The sequence below is a fragment of the Mus caroli genome, unplaced genomic scaffold (assembly GCF_978045245.1).
Source record: "Mus caroli unplaced genomic scaffold, Mus_caroli_1 scaffold_7, whole genome shotgun sequence".
Lineage (NCBI taxonomy): Eukaryota > Metazoa > Chordata > Mammalia > Rodentia > Muridae > Mus > Mus caroli.
The window spans coordinates 20,069,778-20,089,405 of record NW_028227262.1 but is presented as its reverse complement, the minus strand read 5'-3'; the positions used below and the strand labels follow the sequence as shown (position 1 = coordinate 20,089,405).

General features: G+C 44.4%; 1 long non-coding RNA gene across 1 annotated transcript; it reads left to right on the top strand.

The window, feature by feature from the left end:
* The first annotated feature begins 10,666 nt into the window (after window positions 1–10,666).
* On the top strand, window positions 10,667–17,246 carry LOC147003792 (uncharacterized). The gene is made up of 3 exons (XR_015047550.1): window positions 10,667–10,793; window positions 16,375–16,470; window positions 17,175–17,246. It is a non-coding gene; the product is annotated as an uncharacterized LOC147003792 (long non-coding RNA).
* Window positions 17,247–19,628: the final 2,382 nt, after the last annotated feature.

Below are 19,628 nucleotides of genomic sequence, written 5' to 3'. Positions count from 1 at the left end.
ACAACCCCACTTCCTCCAACAGGAGCACGCCTTGTCTAATAAGGCCATATCTCCTAATTCTTCCTAAACAGCTCCACCAACTAGGTACCAAGCATTTGAATATTTGAGCCTATGGGGCCATTCTCATTCACCATAGGGTTATATAGGAATATGGGTAAAGGACTGTATGAGCCGTATCTGCGAAAGGGAAACATTGTTCTGTTCATGGTAAAGCTCTTTGTCATGAACTAAGTGCTGGATAGATGGCTCAGCTATGCAAAGCTAGGGTCATGTCTTAGGGTTTCTATTCCTGCACAAACATCATGACCAAGAAGCAAGTTGGGGAGGAAAGTGTTTATTCAGCCTTATACTTCCATACTGCTGTTCATCACCAAAGGAAGTCAGGACTGGAACTCAAGCAGGTCAGAAATAGCTGATGCAGAGGTCATGGAGGGATATTCTTGACTGGCTTGCTTCCTCTGGCTTGCCCAGCCTGCTCGCTTATAGAACCCAAGACTACCAGCCCAGAGATGATCCCACCCACAAGGGGACCTCCCCCCTTGATCGCTGTCTTAGTCAGGGTTTCTATTCCTGCACAAACATCATGACCAAGAAGCAAGTTGGGGAGGAAAGGGTTTATTCGGCTTACACTTCCATGCTGCTGTTCATCACCAAAGGAAGTCAGGACTGGAACTCAAACAGGTCAGGGAGCAGGAGCTGATGCAGAGGCCATGGAGGGATGTTCTTTACTGGCTTGCCTCTCCTGGCTTGCTCAGCCTGCTCTCTTATAGAACCCAAGACTACCAGCCCAGAGATGGCATCACACACAAGGGGCCTTTCCCCCTTGATCGCTAATTGAGAAAATACCTTACAGTTGGATCTCATGGAGGCATTTCCTCAACTGAAGCTCCTTTCTCTGTGATTACTCCAGCTGTGTCAAGTTGACACAAAACTAGCCAGTACAATTGACCCCTTGTCAACTTGACACACAAACACATCACTAGTAAGCCTCAACTCTTACATTCTTATTCATCCCCAAGATCTAAATAACTTTAAAAGTCCCACAGTCTTTACATATTCTTAAATTTTCAATCTCTTTAAAATATCCATCTCTTTTAAAATTCAAAGTCTTTTTACAATTCAAAGTCTCTTAACTGTGGGCTTCACTAAAACAGTTTCTTCAAGAGGGAAAATATCAGGGCACAGTCACAATCAAAAGCAAAAATCAATCTCCAACCGTCCAATTTCTGGGATCCAACTCACGATCTTCTGGGCTCCTCCAAGGGCTTGGGTCACCTCTCCAGCCATGCCCTTTGTAGCACACGTGTCATCCTCTAGGCTTCAGATGCCTGTACTCCACTGCTGCTGCTGCTCTTGGTGGTCGTCTCATGGTACTGGCATCTCCAAAACACTGCATGATCCCTTCAGTCCTGGGCCTTCAATTGCAACTGAGGCTGTACCTTCACCAATGGCCTTCCATGCCCTCTCACAGTACCAAGCCTCAGCTGCTCTGCATGACCCCTTCATGCCTTCAAAACCAGTACCACCTGGGTGATCCTTACATATTACCAAGTCCCGCTGCAGCAGGAGTACAACCATGGCTATCTCTGGAACACAACCTCTTTGTGCTTCCAGAAAACACTTCCCAGAAGATGTCATCTCAATGATGCTGGTCTCTTCTTAATCACCAGCTCCAGCTAACCAGCATCAATAGTCCCAGTAATGCAAAGTTTTTGCTTTAGTAGTTCTGGTATCTTCTTAATCACAGCTGATTCTTCAGCCCCAGCTAACCAGAACTATAGAATCTTCACAATCAAAACAGCAATGGCCCTGAAAAGAGTCTTTAATTTTCCCTCTGAAATTTCACAAACCAGACCTCCATCTTCTGCACTGTTCTCAACATTATCTTCCAAGCTCCTACACAACATCTGACAGAGCTCTTAACAATGAATGGATCTTCAAGCCCAAAGTTCCAAAGTCCTTCCACAGTCCTCCCAAAACATGGTTAGGTTGTCACAGGAATACCCCACTCTGCTGGTACCAATTTGTCTCAGTCAGGGTTTCTATTCCTGCACAAACATCATGACCAAGAAGCAAGTTGGGGAGGAAAGGGTTTATTCGGCTTACACTTCCATGCTGCTGTTCATCACCAAAGGAAGTCAGGACTGGAACTCAAACAGGTCAGGGAGCAGGAGCTGATGCAGAGGCCATGGAGGTATGTTCTTTACTGGCTTGCCTCTCCTGGCTTGCTCAGCCTGCTCTCTTATAGAACCCAAGACTACCAGCTCAGAGATGGCACCACCCACAAGGGGCCTTTCCCCCTTGATCGCTAATTGAGAAAATGCCTTCCAGTTGGCTGTCATGGAGGCATTTCCTCAACTGAAGCTCCTTTCTCTGTGATAACTCCAGCTGTGTTAAGTTGATACAAAACTAGCCTGTACAATTGACCACTTGTCAACTTGACACACAAACACATCACTAGTAAGCCTCAACCCTTACAATCTTATTTATCCCCAAGGTCTAAATAACTTTAAATATCCCACAGTCTTTACATATTCTTAAATTTTCAATCTCTTTATAATATCCATCTCTTTTAAAATCCAAAGGCTTTTTATAATTAAAAGTCTCTTATCTGTGGGCTCCACTAAAACAGTGTCTTCCTTCAAGAGGCAACATATCAGGGCACAGTCACAATCAAAAGCAAAAATCATTCTCCAACCATCCAATGTCTGGGATCCAACTCACGATCTTCTGGGCTCCTCCAAGGGCTTGGCTCACGTCTCTAGCCATGCCCTTTGTAGCACATTTGTCGTCCTCTAGGCTCCAGATGACTGTATTCTACTGCTGCTGCTCTTGGTGGTCATCTCATGGTACTGGCATCTTCAAAACACTGCATGACCCCTTCAGTCCTGGGCTGCTGCAACTGAGGCTGCACCTTCACCAATGGCCTTCCATGGCCTCTCACAGTGCCGAGTCTCAGCTTTTCTTTGTGACCCCTTCATGCCTTCAAAACCAGTACCACCTGCGTGGCCCTTACACATTAGCAAGTCCCACCTTAGCAGGAATACAACTTTGGCCATCTCTGGAACACAGCCTCTTTGTGCTTTCAGAAAACACTTCCCAGAAGATGTCACCTCGGCAAGTCTGGTCTCTTCTTAATCACCACTAATTTCCTAGCTCCAGCTAACCAACATCAATAGTCCCAGTAATGCAAAGGTTTTGGTTTAGTAGTTCTGGTATCTTGTTAATCACAGCTGGTTCTTCAGCCCCAGCTAACCAGAACCACAGAATCTTCACAATCCAAAATAGCAATGGCCCTGAAAAGTGTCTTTAATTTTCCCTCTGAAATTTCACAAGCCAGGCCTCCAGTTTTCTTCATTGTTCTCAACATTATCTTCCAAGCTCCTACACAACATCTCACAGAGTTCTTAACAGCGAATGGATCTTCTGGTCCAAAGTTCCAAAGTCCTTCCACAGTCCTCCCCAAAGCATGGTCAGGTTGTCACAGGTACCAATTTGTCTTAGTCAGGGTTTCTATTCCTGCACGAACATCATGACCAAGATACAAGTTGGGGAGGAAAGGGTTAATTTGGCTTACACTTCCATACTGTTGTATTGCCCGCCGCTTTTGTGTCCCCCTGGTAAGAACACGCTCAGGGCAACCGGAATCTTCTGCAGCACAAGCTTTATTGCTTACCCCATCAGGAGCCAGTGGAGAAGGGAGCCAGAGAGAGAGAGATATGGCGGAGCCCCCTCCCTTTTATGGAGGACTGTCCTCCGCCTCGGACGTGTCACTCCCTGATTGGCTGCAGCCCATCAGCCGGAATTGTCGTCACGGGAAAGGCAGAGCACATGGCGTGGAAAGCTACCCCGGCACATGCGCAGCTTGCTTGTTTACTACTTAGAACACGGGTGTCAGTGCCATCAGCGCCATCTTGTAATGGCAAATGTGAAGGCGGCTCCTTACATCTCCCCCTTTTCTTTTATATAAGAGCAATAGGCCACCCATATTAATGAGAGTGGAGATAGAAGTCAAATCCCCAGTGTGTAAAATAGGGGCTTTACACAAAACCTCCTCCCAGGCTCATCACCCAAAGGGGTCTTGGTCCGCTCCCGTGTCGTTTTTCCTGGGGGAAGGACACTTGGACACTCAACCTTCTTGAAAGATGACATGTCTCCCTAGAATAGGCTCATATATGCCACAGAGCCCTTCTACTGCAGTGCTTAGCCATGCAACTCTCTCGGGCTGCTGAAGCACACTCACTCTATCCAGTGCAATGAGACTAGCCTCGTGGGGTGCAAGAGCTGAGTGGCCAGCGACCTATTGCTTAAGCATAGATAACCATATATCAGGGGAAGCACCATGTTCTAGTGCTGCAAGCGCCTGGGAAATAACCACCATGTCTCCTCTAGTTTGGGCCTTAAGCTTACAGACCAATCAGAAAAGCAACACTAATCCACAGCAAAGAACAGCTCCAAATAATTCCACCCCCACCCATTCTTTAAAGAAGGAAAATGTTGAAAAGTTAGTCCTTAGGTCAGGGACAGGTCCAAGTGCGTGGGGCAAGTCTCAATTTTCAAAGGGTCTGTTCAAATTTAGCCGTCCAATTCTGTATCTCCCAATGCTGCTCTCCCTTTGTTGTTATCGCACTGGACATCACCAAGACGAGGGACATCAGTATTCCCTTGGTCAGTCTGGATTTTTCGGGTGAGTCTTTCTGGTATCCAAAATGGGTTGTCTTCATTCTGTGGAAAAACACAAACAGCTCCCCTGGATTTTATCAAAATAGGATCCGGGCCTTTCCATTTGTTATTTAAAACATCTTTCCATTTAACCATCTCTTTGGGCCTATCTGGCTCTGAACAATGTCGTTCAGCCGCGGTATGGCCATGAGAATCAAGATTTAAAAAATTGAGTGTAAAAAGTGCTGTAGACACAGACACTCTTGGTACTCGGGGTAGAGCCTCCTCGACTCCCCCTTTCTGTTTTATTAGATGGAAGTCCAGTCAGGTGGGTCACGTCCATCTGACGGCAGAACTGTTGGAATTTTTGAGATGTATAAGCTGGTCCATTATCAGTCTTAAGGAGTTTGGGTTTCCCCCAAGCACTCCATGTCTCAAGGCAATGTTGAATCACATGTGAGGCCTTTTCTCCGGTTAAAGGAGAGGCAAACATGATGCCAGAGCATGTGTCAATGGACACATGGAGATATTGAAGTTTTCCAAAGGAAGAAACATGTGTAACATCCATTTGCCAGACCTGTAGAGGTCGAATACCGCGTGGGTTAATTCCCACATGAGGAACTGGCAAGAACTCACAGCAGCTTTGACATTGAGTAACAATGTCACGGGCTTCTTTTCTCGTCAAGGAGAAACGGCGGCGTAATGTTTCAGCCGTCACATGAAAATTGTTATGAAAATTTCTTGCAGCCTCTACCGGGGATGTTAGGGCAGCAGCCACCACTTTAGTGGCTTTATCTGCTAAATCATTCCCCAGAGCCATGGGGCCAGGTAGGCCTGAATGGGCTCTAACATGAGTAATATAAACAGGAAATCTTCTAGATAACAAAACTAATTGTATCTGCTGAAAAATATTGGCAACTTTACTGGAAGGCTTAATCACTCCAGCCACTTCTAAAAAATTGAGGGGTTCTAAAAAGGTTTTTAAAACTTCTAAAACCACTAAACACTCTACCATTTGAGGTGAATTTTCATTATATTGTTTGGATACTACTTTACCATTAGCCACATAGGCACCTATGCCAGTTTTTGATCCATCAGTATATACCACAACCCCATTTTTAAGTGGGTTTCTTACTGTTATTTGTGGAAACACAACAGATTGATTTTGGGCAAACTGTAAAATTGGATGTTTTGGAAAATGGTTATCTATTTGTCCTGAAAAGGAGGTAACTAAAACTGCCCAATCATTGGATGTGGCTGCCAAGGTTTGAACCTGTCAAAAGTCCAATCTCTCTGCTCTGGAGTCAAAGCAGCAGCGTTTGCTCGGGCCTGCGTTTGTGTAGCCTCTTGCCATAGAGCTCTCCATTCCATATATTTGCCCGCATTGGGGAGAGCGGCTTTTGCAATCATTTGCCAGTCGGCAGGAGTTAGTGCCATGCCGGCAAGCCTGTACTCTACTGGAGCATGAACACGCCCACCCTCGGCTCCTTCAAAGACCGGAAATGCCTGTTGCATCTTCCTTTGTTTCTCTCTTGGAATGAACGAGTCTGTGCACTGTTTCTCTGCGCAGGGCTGATGTACTACGCAGGGCGGGGGCTCCACATAGGGCGGAGGTGCACTATGACCTTGAAGCCAACTGCCCTGAGGCCAAGCAGCAAGCTGGCCTTTGCCAGCCGCTTTTGGCTTTTTTCTTGACTTAAAAGCTCGAATTTCTCATAACGAGCTGCTCCCTCCTCCAAGTCTGTTTCCTCAGAAGGGCTAATTTCTTTATCTGATTCACAGCTACTAAGAACTGGCTCTTTAAACTCGTCTCTTTTCTCGTCTTTCCTTCCAATCTCTCCCCAGGTATTTTTCCCTGACATTAACTTTTCTTTTTTCCTTTGTTTTTTTCTCCTCTTTCCTTCTAATCTCTCCCCAGGTATTCTTCCTTGACATTAACTTTTCCTCGGGTTCAAGACCCGTGGAAAGGCCTGTATACTTATTTCGCGCGCCATGCTTTCTCTTTTTTCCTGCTCTCTCTCCCCGCTTTACTTCTGATAGACTGTCTTGAATTTCGTTCAGAATTCTCCACCCTGTCTTAACCGCTTGTTGACATATGAAAAGAAATAAAAGGGCTTTTAACACTAGAGAAAGTTCAAGACCAGACATACCTTGTAAAGCTGTAACGAACGCGCATCCGTTCCCCAGCTGAAGAGTTCTGAATCTACTTCGGATCCTTCTCAACAGTCTGTTTCCGGGAACACTTCATTAACCGCTCCTTCTCCGTGATGTAGTAGCTCGCGGGTTCCGGCACCATTTATTGCCTGCCGCTGGTAAGAACACGCTCAGGGCAACCGGAATCTTCTGCAGCACAAGCTTTATTGCTTACCCCATCAGGAGCCAGTGGAGAAGGGAGCCAGAGAGAGAGAGATATGGCGGAGCCCCCTCCCTTTTATGGAGGACTGTCCTCCGCCTCGGACGTGTCACTCCCTGATTGGCTGCAGCCCATCAGCCGGAGTTGTCGTCACGGGAAAGGCAGAGCACATGGCAAGCCTGTACTCTACTGTGGAAAGCTACCCCGGCACATGCGCAGCTTGCTTGTTTACTACTTAGAACACGGGTGTCAGTGCCATCAGCGCCATCTTGTAATGGCAAATGTGAAGGCGGCTCCTTACACTCTTGTTCATCACCAAAGGAAGTTAGGACTGGAACTCAAGCAGGTCAGAAAGACAGAGGTGATGCAGAGGCCACGGAGGGACATTCTTTACTGGCCTGTTTCCTCTGGCTTGCTCAGCCTGCTCTCTTATAGAACCCAAGACTAGCAGCCCAGAGATGGTCCCAGCCACAAGGGGATTTCCCCCCTTGATCACTAATTGAGAAAATACCTTACAAATGGATCTCATGGAGTCCCTTCCTCAACTGAAGCTTTTTCTCTGTGGTAACTCCAGCTGTGTCAAGTTGACAGAAAACTAGCCAGGACAGGTCTCAACTGAAAAGACAAGAACAATGGCTAAAACTTCCCATTGTTAGAGAGTCTTTCCATCATGAGTTTTGGGATGTGAAGAACTAAATGAGAAGGTCAAAAACAGGCAACCAAATCAGCTCAAAAAATACCTGATCAAAGACTACCTTCAGTATGGATGGAAAATGTGGTGTTGGGTTGCTTCTGACTTACCTCCTGTGCTAGAAGAACTCAGGAGATAAACTCTCAGATCCTTGTTTTGCACCTCAAACTTGTGCTGATGTCTGAGAAAATAATCACTTGAACATCAGAAAATCTGGGTGACCCATCTCCAAGTGCATTGACAATTCCCAAGTAATGGAATTCAAAAACCCTCTGACTACATTTCTCTTAAGTCTCTCTCTCTCTCTCTCTCTCTCTCTCTCTCTCTCTCTCTCTCTCTCTCTCTCTCTCTCTCTCTTTCGTTTTTCAAGACAGTGTTTCTCTGTATAACCCCTGGCTGTCCTGGAACTCACTTTGTACACCAGGCTGGCCTCAAACTCAGAAATCTGCCTGCCTCTGCCTCCTAAATGCTGAGATTAAAGGTGTGTGCTACCACGCCCAGTGAACTCTCATTTTTATAATTTATTTAATATATTACTATATTAATTATATATCCTTATATTTTATTATATTTTATTATTTTAGTTAATATACTAAATATTCTATTTTTTAAATTTAGCCTTGGTTGACTTGGAGATCCCTATGTAGATAAGGCTAGGGTCTGATTCATAGAGCTCTACCTGTGACAGCATCCCCAGGTCTGGGATCAGAGCCCATGTGCTACCATACCATCACCTAAATATTTTATCATATATACTTTTTAAATAGTCTGAGGTATTTACAAATTCCTTGGCATATGTTCCTAAATGATAAAAATAATTCTAAAGGTATCTTGCATGAGGATGAGGATGTTCTGTTGTTACATTTTTGGGGTACCTGTATTCTAAACCCAAATTCTTTAAGCCTGTGAACTCAGATCGGGGCAATCTGACACCCTCTCCTGGCAACTTCAGGCACCTGCATGGTTCCACAGAGAGTCACACCCACATATAAAGTCAAAATCTAGAGCAGTTTTTCTATACCTGTGAGATGCAACCCTTTTTTTGGAGTGAGGGGGGTCGAATTACCCTTTCACAGGGGTCTCATATGAGACATCCTGCATATCAAATATTTACATTATAATTCATAATTGTACCAGAATTACAGTTATGAAGTATAAACAAAATAATTTTATGGTTGAGAGTCACCACAATGTGCAGAACTGTATTGAAGAGTCACAGTATGGGCAAAGTTGAGAAACACTGGTCTAGAGGCATTCCGTGTGGTGATAAAGGTGGCAGTGGGCATAATCTTTCTGTCTCCACACCACTAGCAAAATGTTTCCATATGTAAACATGTAACATGAGACAGCCTGAGTCTGTAGTCCTGAGTCAGGATCTGGTCCAGAACACAGGATCTCTTATTCCCTGAGAGGCAAGAAGTGTGTTTAGCTCTGACTGTGATCTCCGACTCTCTCCTTTCTGACTCTGTCTCCTAGAGATTCTGTCTCTGGGCTTTTCAACACACAGACTCCTCTGACCTTGCCCTGGGTGTCCCTGTAAATAATGCCCTCAAAACTCAGAGCTGTAACAACGTGGGGCTCACCTACCCTGAAGATCACTGTCTGATGTGTGGTATTCAGGGCAGGAAAGGATTGGTAATATTTTCTTTTTGTTGTTGTCGTGTGTGTGTGTGTGTGTGTGTGTGTTTGTGTGTGTGTGTGTTTGTGCGTTTTTTTGTTGTCGTCTTTTATTTCCAAATTGATTCCCGCTGGACAGTAAAATTAATCTCACCCTCCAGCGCCTTTTGGCTTTGTTAAAAGCTCTTTGTCTACATCATTAGTTTCACTTCATTATAGTCTAATGAAATGCCTCCCTTACAATGATTCAATTTGAGTCAAAAAATTTGCACAGGAAGGAGGAGCTCAAGCTACCGGATTGGCCGGTTGGGTTGGCTAAATGCTGAAACCTCCTATGTATTTGTGCTTCTCAGCTTTCAATTTTCAATCCTGTAGTGGAAACTCAGCTTCTCAGCTTTGAGATGAGTGTCACAAAGGCTTCCCTAGCTTTGCTCAGCACCACAGGCAGCCTGCAGGAGGGAGAAGTGGGTACGTATTCAATAGTATTTGAACCAAACTATAAGAGCAGAGAGGAGCTTCACCAGGGACAGGAAGGCAAAAGAGATGAGGCCCCAGCCCATCATGTGATGACCTGGTTGTCTGGCCTGGCTGTCAGCCTCTCTGGTTATTAATAGTATCCTTAGGATGCTGGTAGGTATAGTTAGTAACCCTATTCTCATCCATGGGTTGGTCTTTGCTACCTTGTCCCTATTTACTGGGATTTCCTGGACTATCTCTACATGGCCACTAAACTGGCACTTTAAAACAACTCTCTAGATAGTGATCCATAGTATAGGCTTCCCCATGCCCCCTCCATCATTTGCTTGCTAAGGGCCACCTTGCGGGGGCAGCTGCTGCCAGCTGAGAATACCCTCATTCTCTTGCTATTTGGTCTGTTCCTGGTTCACCAAGTGAAAAGCAGGTCTGGCCCTGCCCCTTGCTTCCTGCCAGGAACTCTGTCTGCAGAAATGTTGCTTTCTTGCACACCCCTGTCCCTCTTTCCCCTTGCTTCCTCATTCTGCTGAGCTTTGCTGCAGTGGTGAGAAAAACAGTTTTCACCCTGCCCCTTTGTGCTTCCCACACTCTCTCTGGGACAGAGTCTGAGACACCCATTTCCCACTCACTGTCTGCCCTGCTATTTGTGCTCACTCATATGCACACGTGCCCGTGAATGGGCCTCTCTCTCTCTCTCTCTCCCTCTCTTCTCTCTCTTCTCTCTCCCTCTCTCTCATTCTCTCTCACTCTCCTCCCACCCCCTCTGCTCATGACTCATGAAGTGAGCATGAGCTGCCTATTGTTGGAATAATGCACATGTTGCTAGGAGACTGAAAGCTACCTCAGGTGCTTCCATTCCCTTACCCACTAGGTGAGATAGGGCATGAGCAACAGACAGCAGTTCACCCAGTCCTGGGATTTCTCAACAGGAAAGGAACCTTCTCAGAGGAGAGGGGGAAATCTCACCAAAGGGAAAATGTCCTAGGGAAGCACCAGGTTAGTCCAAGCTCATGAACTCTCCCCGAGGACCATGGGAACATTTACACTGACCAGTATGGGGAGGGTGCTTACCAGGAGGGAAGGAATATGTTTGGTGGATGTGTAGCAAGGTATGGGAGAAGGGGCTGCCTCTGTGGGCCCATGTAGAAGGCATCCCTTCCCCTGAGGAAAGAGCCACATGATATAGTATATTCAGGGCATGGGGAGGGGAGTTGAGAGAGAGAGAGAGAGAGAGAGAGAGAGAGAGAAGACTAGAGTAGAGGCTGGCCATGAACACATAGAGAAAGGGGGAGGGGAATGGGGAGAGAGTGGGGAAGGGACAAGAGAACATGGTGAGAGCAAGAAGGCAAGAGAGCAAGAGAGCAGAGGAGGGGAGCAGCCCCTTTTACAATGAGTCAGGCACACCAGGCTGTTGCCAGGTAACTGTGGGGCAGAGCTTGAACAAAAGGTAAACACCACTGATCTAAGAATAGTTATGTATTCAGAAATTTGAAAGCAGCTCAAAATAAAACATCTGCCTATATTTTGCAGAAGGTTTTAAAAAAGCCAATGGAAAAGTTGTAGATTAGATTAGCTCAAGCAGAAATAAGTTGGTGACAATTGAGCTATCAGATAAAAACAAAACAAAAAAACTACACCTATGTGATCAGACTCTTAAGCTCTTAAAATAAACTGGAGTACAGCTGGTTTTATGGCTTACTCTAGAGCTTGCTGAGAGCCCAAAGCTGAACAATATTTGGACAGAGTGACAGATGATCAGGGGCAAGTATATGGTCAAATTTTTCCTTTGTAATGCCCCTGCCTCAGTGCTCAGTCATATTGATTAACACTGTCAACACTGGTGGATATTTGTGTTGTGAATTTAACAAACATTGGTAATTAAAAAATATTTTTTTATTATTTTTTAATCTTCTTTTACAATCCAGTAGTTATCCCATTCCCAGTCTGCCCTCTAACTGTTCCTCATCCCATTCCTCCTCCCCTGTCTTCAAAAGGATAGCCCCACCCCTCCACCCCCACACCACCAAACCTTCCCACATTCTGGGGCCTCAAGCCTCTGGAGGGTTAGGTGCATCTCCTCTCACTGAGGCTATACCAGGCAGTCTTCTACTGTATGTGTGTTCGGGGCCTCATTTTAGCTAGTGTATGCTGCTTGGTTGGTGGCTCAGTGTCTGAGAGATTTTGGGGGTCCAGGTTATTTGAGACTGCTTGTCTTCCTATGGGGTAGTCCTTCTCAGCTTCTTCTAGCCTTTCCTTAATTCAACCACAGGGGTCTGCAGCTTCTATCCATTGGTTGGGTCTAAGTATATGCATCAGGCTCTTTCAGGTGTTTGTTAAGGGCAGTAATGATAAGCTCCTGTCTGTAAGCACACCATAGCATCAGTAATATTGTGTCAGGCCTTGGAGCCTCCTCTTGAGCTGGATCCCAATTTGGGACGGTCACTGAATCTCCTTTACCTCAGTCTCTTCTCCATTTTTGTCCCTGCAGTTCTTTTAGACAAGAATAATTCTGGGTCATAGTTTTTGACCCCATCCACTTGATGCCCTGTCTTTCTACTTGAGGTAGAGTCTACAAGTTCCCTCACCCCACTGTTGGGCATTTCATCTAGGGTCCCTCCCTTTTAGTCCTGATTGTTTCTCACCTCCCAGGTCTGTGGTAATTCTAGAGGTCCCCAACCCTGACTCCTGGCTAACCTACTGCATACCCAGATTGCCTGTTTCTATTCTTTCTGCCTGCCCTCATGGCTTTGACCCTGTTACCCCACTAATACCTGATCATGCTCCCCTTTTCCCCTCCCTGTCCCCTCTCCAACCAAGGTGCCTCCTCCCTCTGCCTCTTGTGGTTGCTTTCTTCTCCCTCCCAAGTGGGATTGAGGCATCCTTACTTTGGCCCCCCAGTTTGTAAACCTTGACTTCTATCCTGGGCATTCTGTACTTTTTTTGGCTAATATAAATTTATTAGTGAGTACATAGCAATAAGAATCTCTAAAGTCACTGCCAATACTCATAATGATGGAAACACAGATTTTCATGTCCTCTTGTGTGAATATGAGGGTAGGAAGACCAGAGCATATAGTATATTTATTCTCATTTGTAGAAATTAGTGATGTGTTTTCAACTCCTTTTTCCAAAGCCAGTAGCAATGAACATATATAATGCCATTGTATGTTCAAATATTTGGCCCATTCTTATTCTTTATTTTTTTTAAATAATTGAATTCTACAAATTATCAGAATGCTCTAGATACAACTTCTTGTTGATCTATATTTTACAAAAATTGTAAATTCCCTTGTAGAACTCAGAAAGAAGGATTTTTTTGTTGTTTTTTTTTTGTTGTTTGATCTTTGAATTAGAGCAAAGTCGGCATATTTCATTTTAAGCTAATATGGAGAAGGATTTTGCTATTACACTTGAGACATTTTTATTCAAGGCAAGTTCAAAGAGATTTTTCTTTTCCCTTTTCCTCAGATAGTTTTATAGCCCTAGGCTTCATTTTTGAGTTGCCTTTGATAGGAAGAGGTGGGAGATAGTGAGACAGAGTAGAGTGTGCACAGCAAGGCCAGGGTCAACCTCCTGGGATAACTATAAGTTATGCCCACATGTCGGACTTTCTTCTCAAGCTATTTTATAAGTATTTTGTATTTTTCTTTTATTATTATTATTATTATGGTTATTATTATTACTATTAATTAGGTTCATGTGTCTACGATTTCACCAAAACCACACTTATGTCTTTGTTTCTGTCACTCTGATTTAGTGGTATCACTTCTGCAAATTTGGCCTCATTTTCTCAATTGTTCAGCTACACTGATTCTATTCCCTTTTCATGCAATTAAAATTTACTCGTGCTAGAGAGATGGCATGTAGCTAAAAGCACTGGCTACTCTTTTGGGGAACCTAGGTTCGGTTCCCAATGTCCTCCTGGCCCCTCACAACTGTAATCTCAGCTCCAGGGAACTCAACACCCTTTCTTGTCTCCTCAGGCATCAGGCATGCATATAGTACATACACAGACACACATGCAGGCAAATTACCCATATGCATTAAATACAAATACATTTTAAATGAATAAAATTTCCTTTCTGATTTTTTGAAATGCCCAATATCCACAAATGTGTTCCTTCAATTAATTTTTCATTTGCTAAGCAATTTTGTGATTTTTAGACTAATATAAGTTTTTTCACATGATTTTGGTAAACTTGTTAAAACACCCCCATATTTCACCCACTAGTTATGCCAGTGTGTTCTATTACACTTATGTGCCTTTATTAGTTAATGTGTTTATTGACTAGTTTCTTTGAGACTGATCCTTACATAGTCCAGGTTGGATTCAAACTTCCAATGTAGTCAAGGCTAGCCTTGTACTCCCGACTCCAGCTTCTGCCTCCCTAGTACTGGAAATATAAAAGTGTACCAATCTGTTTGTCTCATTGACTGGAGCAGGAGTTACACAAGTGTTTATGAGCTGCCCATTTAGAAGCTGGGATTGGGAAATCAACTCGGGTCCTCTAGAAGAGCAGCAACTGTTCTTAACCCCTCAGTCCTAACCAGTCTATTCTTATGGAACAAAGTCTATGGATAGCTTGGTTGTTGTTTGCTTTCAACCTGATCTTTACTCTTTCGGTTTCTTGCCTCTTCATTTACCCTTAGTTCAATGACTGGACAACTCCATGTTTTCTTTTCCTCTAGTCTTCTGTGAGTGATGACATCATTTATAGACCAGGTCCTTCTGTAAAGAGGTTTGCAGTGGGTGAATACAAGCAAAATCTACACATAATTGTTAAACGTTTCTTGAGATTGATATTCTCATATTTATATTTTTTAAGTAAAATGGTTCAAGAAAAATGTCTCAGAATTGTCTCCCCCAAGTACTTTACTGCCTCTGTGGAGTGATCATGGTCCTCACTGTAGCTCTAGTTGCTCTTTTTATTGCTTTCAGAGGCAAGTGACTTATTGTAAAAATTCTGTGGCATTCTGTCCACCTTAACATTGTCAGTTATGTTTAGTGACCACTGTGAAACAGGCATTGTGGGAAGGACTCTGGAGAAAACACACTGGAAGTTCCTGTTCTCTGGAAACTTAGGTTTGATCAGGAAGATGCTGGGAAGGAATAGCACAGGCTGTGATGGGCACAGGAGGGCAGGCTCAGCATCCCTGGGAAGATAACACCCAGTAGGCTCTACACTGAGATGCAGAGGACATAGGTCCACTTGGGGAAACTGTCTAAGGTAGAGAACAAGGAAAGAAAAACTCCAACGATGAACCTCAAGGAAAGGTAAAGACAGAGAAGAGTAATATGGCCAGGAAGGTACAGTGCCGTGATCCATGATCCATGAGTTTAGTTACCAGGCTCAACTGTACTTTGAATGTATTAAATACAGTTTCTGTAGTCATAAATTTATAGGTTTTAGTATCTCACAGTTCAAAATAGTGTAATAAAATCTTACACTGTCCTCTTAATTTTGTGAATCATCCTTTAGGGCAACATGTCCATACTGTATACACTACCTACACAATAGTTCTCACTGCTGTCTCAATTATTAGGGTGGCTGTCAATAGGTGTCCCTACAGAGTGCTTATTGCTCTAGTAACCCCTATTGTAGTAACTCAAAGCTCAGATAGTGATGCTAGTATAGAAATGCACTTCCTGGAAGCCCTACTGACAGCAAGCATCTGAGACTGAGTGGGACACAGGCCCACCATGCTCAGGGGAGGATTCCTACAGATCAATTGGGAAAGCTACAATCAGATTCACAGCTCACAGCTGAGCTCAGGAGGGTATTCCAAAAAGAGTCAAAGCATGTGTGTTATAATTCATTATATTGTCTAAATTTTAGTGAGAATGCAGAACAGATCTCAATCAAAAATACCTATGCTGCTTGCCCTAGAAACTGGATTGCATTTGGAAATAAATGATTTTACTTTTCTGAATACTCAAGAAAGGGGTATTCAGCCAGACCTTTTGCATGGCACAAGAAGTCCAACTAGATCAGTTTGACAACAAGGAGGAGCTGTAAGAAATAGTCATGGATTGGTTTGTCTGTTGAAAATTATATTTCCTTGAGATAGAGAGGTTACAGATAAAGCATGAGGAAGAATCCCATCCCAAGCATGTGGAGACATGGGGAATGTGTGAGTGTGTGGCAATTGCTGATGCTAGACTCTGACTGGAGTCCTGAGACATTCAAGAAATATTCTCTCACATAGTGCTCATAGTCATCTAGAAGGTCAGATATGCCATTTTACTGGGATACCTGGTGGTCACGCGTATTTTACTGTAAGATGGCACATGTTGCATACTGTTAATAACTGCAATAGAAAGTTAGCCCAGAACTATTATGGCCACAGAAGAATGTATCATTACATTTAATATTTAATTCAAATGATATACTTTACAATGACTGATGTCAAGTGGATCCACTGAGATCTGGAGACTAATATACCTCCAAATTCTGTAACCCTCAGTTCCACCCTCCTGTCACCTCTATAGGTAGCTGTGGAGTAGAGAGACTCCAGGATTATGTGAAACACAGACACCCATGTATTCTTGGCTTTTTGTGTTTTATGAATTTCCTAGGGAGATACAAGGGACTTTTAACTACTGGATCGGCCTGCACTGAGAGTCGTCAAAGCACCCTTGGATGTAGACAGACAACACTGAGTATAACAACATGTATGTTTTCACAATGTTTTTCCTTCTGTGTTCATGTGTTGTGACATGCATGAGTTGTGGCTATGAGGGTTGAAGGTTCCATGAAGCCAACTGTACTGGTATGGAAGAAAGGCAGCTCTTGGACTGGAGGTGTGCCCTGGGCATAGGTTGTGTGCCTCCTAAGATAGCCTATCCCTAACAAATTCTACATCATAACAATTTTTTTTTTGAGACAGGGTTTCTCTGTATAGCCCTGGCTGTCCTGGAACTCACTTTGTAGACCAGGGTGGCCTTGAACTCAGAAATCCCCTTGCCTCTGCCTCCCAAGTGCTGGGATTATAGGCAAGTGCCACCATGCCCAGGACATCCCAACAAATTTAAATCAATTGGATACTCTCCCATCTACTAGCCATCTTCTTCAAAGCATTTATAGTGTTATTTCCCTCCTAATATTTAGCATGATGTTCACATCTAGGGTAGATGTTGTCTGCTATCATCTCTTTAAAATCTTTCCTTGGTGATAACTGTCACGTCAGCTCTCGACCAGCAAGAATGACAAGACCACCAGTCCTTCTAACAGCAGTTTATTCAGCAAACTTCATTCTTCATCTCTCTTCTTTATCTATCTCTATCTCCCACTAATTATTTCTCTCAAACCCCGGGCCTCTCACTCTTATATACTCTCAGTTCCCATCCACTCACAGCAGGCCACGTCACCTCACCAGGTACACAGCTTCAGCTAATCAGGGCAGCAGGGGCATATCTCCACCAAAATGGATTCGCCAAAAACCTGGTACACCTGTGCAGCTCTCATGATGGTTGTGGCTTATATTCAGGTGAGTAAGTCAGGTGCAAGTCATAAGACTTAGCTGCAGTCCCTGGCGCCTTCTTTTTTTTTTTTTTTTAATTAGGTAGTTTCCTCAATTACATTTCCAATGCTATCCAGAAAGTCCCCAATACACTCCCCCCCCCCAGTTCCCCACCCACCCCCACCCCTTGGCCCTGGCATTCCCCTGTACTGGGGCATATAAAGTTGGCAAGTCCAATGGGCCTCTCTTTCCAGTGATGGCCTACTAGGCCATCTTTTGGTACAAATGCAGCTAGAGACAAGAGCTCTGGGGTACTGGTTAGTTCATAATAATGATCCACCTATGGGGTTGCCGTTCCCTTTAGCTCCTTGGGTACTTTCTCTAGCTCCTGCATTGGGGGCCCTGTGATCCATCCAATAGCTGACTGTGAGCATCCACTGTGAGCATCCTTATCTGGATCTTGGTATGGAGATCTTGAGACATAGTGGCTATGGATTCCAGAAGATTAAATCTCCGAGTTTAAAGAGATTTAATCTGGGCTACACCTTTCATTTGGGATTAAAGGTGTGGTGGAACACACCTTTAATCTGGGCTACACCTTCTGCTGGAGACAATATAAGGACATTGGAAGAAGGGAGTCTAGCTCTTGCTCCTTCGCCTGCTTGCCGTGTGAGACTGAGTAACTGCTAGATCCTTGAACTTCCATTCACAGCTGCGACTGAACTATTGTTGGGAATTGGGCTGCCGACTGTAAGTCATCAATAAATTCTTTTACTGTATAGAAACTATCCATAAGTTCTGTGACTCTAGAGAACCCTGACTAATACAGAAATTGGTACCAGCAGAGTGGGGTATTCCTGTGACAACCTGACCATGTTTTGGGGAGGACTGTGGAAGGACTTTGGAACTTTGGGCTAGAAGATCCATTCGATGTTAAGAGCTCTGTCAGATGTTGTGTAGGAGCTTGGAAGACAATGTTGAAAACAGTGCAGAAGATGGAGGCCTGGCTTGTGAAATTTCAGAGGGAAAATTAAAGACTCTCTTCAGGGCCATTGCTGTTTTTATTGTGAAGATTTTGTAGTTCTGGTTAGCTGGGGCTGAAGAATCAGCTGTGATTAACAAGATACCAGAACTACTAAAGCCAAAACTTTGCATTACTGGGACTATTGATGCTGGTTAGCTGGAGCTAAGAAATTAGCGGTGATTAAGAAGAGACCAGCATCGTTGAGGTGACATCTTCTGGGAAGTGTTTTCTGAAAGCACAAAGAGGCTGTGTTCCAGAGATAGGCAAGCCAGTAAAGAACATCCCTCCATGGCCTCTGCATCAGCTCCTGCTCCCTGACCTGTTTGAGTTCCAGTCCTGACTTCCTTTGGTGATGAATAGCAGCATGGAAGTGTAAGCCGAATAAATCCTTTCCTCCCCAACTTGCTTCTTGGTCATGATGTTTGTGCAGGAATAGAAACCCTGACTAAGACACCTGGCAATGGCCAGGCATGCCTGACTCACTTTAAAGGGGCTGCTTGTCCCCTTCACTCTTTTTTCCTCTTGCCCCTTGCTCCTGCTCTGTCCTCTCACCCCACTTTTCTCTCCATTCCCCTCCTCCCTCTCTGCCCACATACTCATGACCAGGTTCTACTACTCTACTGTCTCTCTCTGTCTCTCTCTGTCTCTCTGTCTCTCTCTCCCTTTCTGTCTCTACTATCCTCTGAAATCTCCTCCTCATGCCTTAATAAACTCTATTCTATACTATACTGTTGTGCATATAGTCCCTGGGGGGAAGGGATGCCTCAGCATGGGTTTGTAGAGGCACCACCTTCCCACATATCTGAGTACACTTCCACCAACCATATTCCCTCTTGCCTTATCTGTTTTAGAAAACAAAACATTTGGTGCTGAGACTCAGACTTACAAACTCTGCAAGTTTGCATTCTCCCTGCTACCACATGGAGAGCCAGTGGTTGCTCTCTAGCCCAAATTTGGACAGTTGGTAAGCCCTCTCCTGTTCAGGCCGGCCAGCAGCTTACATGTCTGGGATCAAGCCTGGAAGGCATCTTGGAATGTGGAAGAAAAGAGGTAATATAGGCGGTGCGAGAAAGATGGAGCTAAGACAACATCCTGATCAAAGCTCAATTTTAATATTTTGAACACCGGGTCATAAAGAAGGGGGAGGGGTCCATTCCCGACAAATCATCTTTGGAGTTCAGCTGCAGGTGACCACGTGAATACTCTGGAAGAGCTAGGCAGCAGATAGCAGCAGTGGTAGTGGCAGAACGATAGGGTGGCAGACTCTATCCCCAATGATCTCCTGGTGATAACAGTTGAGCAGACAGATTTCAGGCTGAGGGGGGGAGGTTACACTCTCCCCCTAC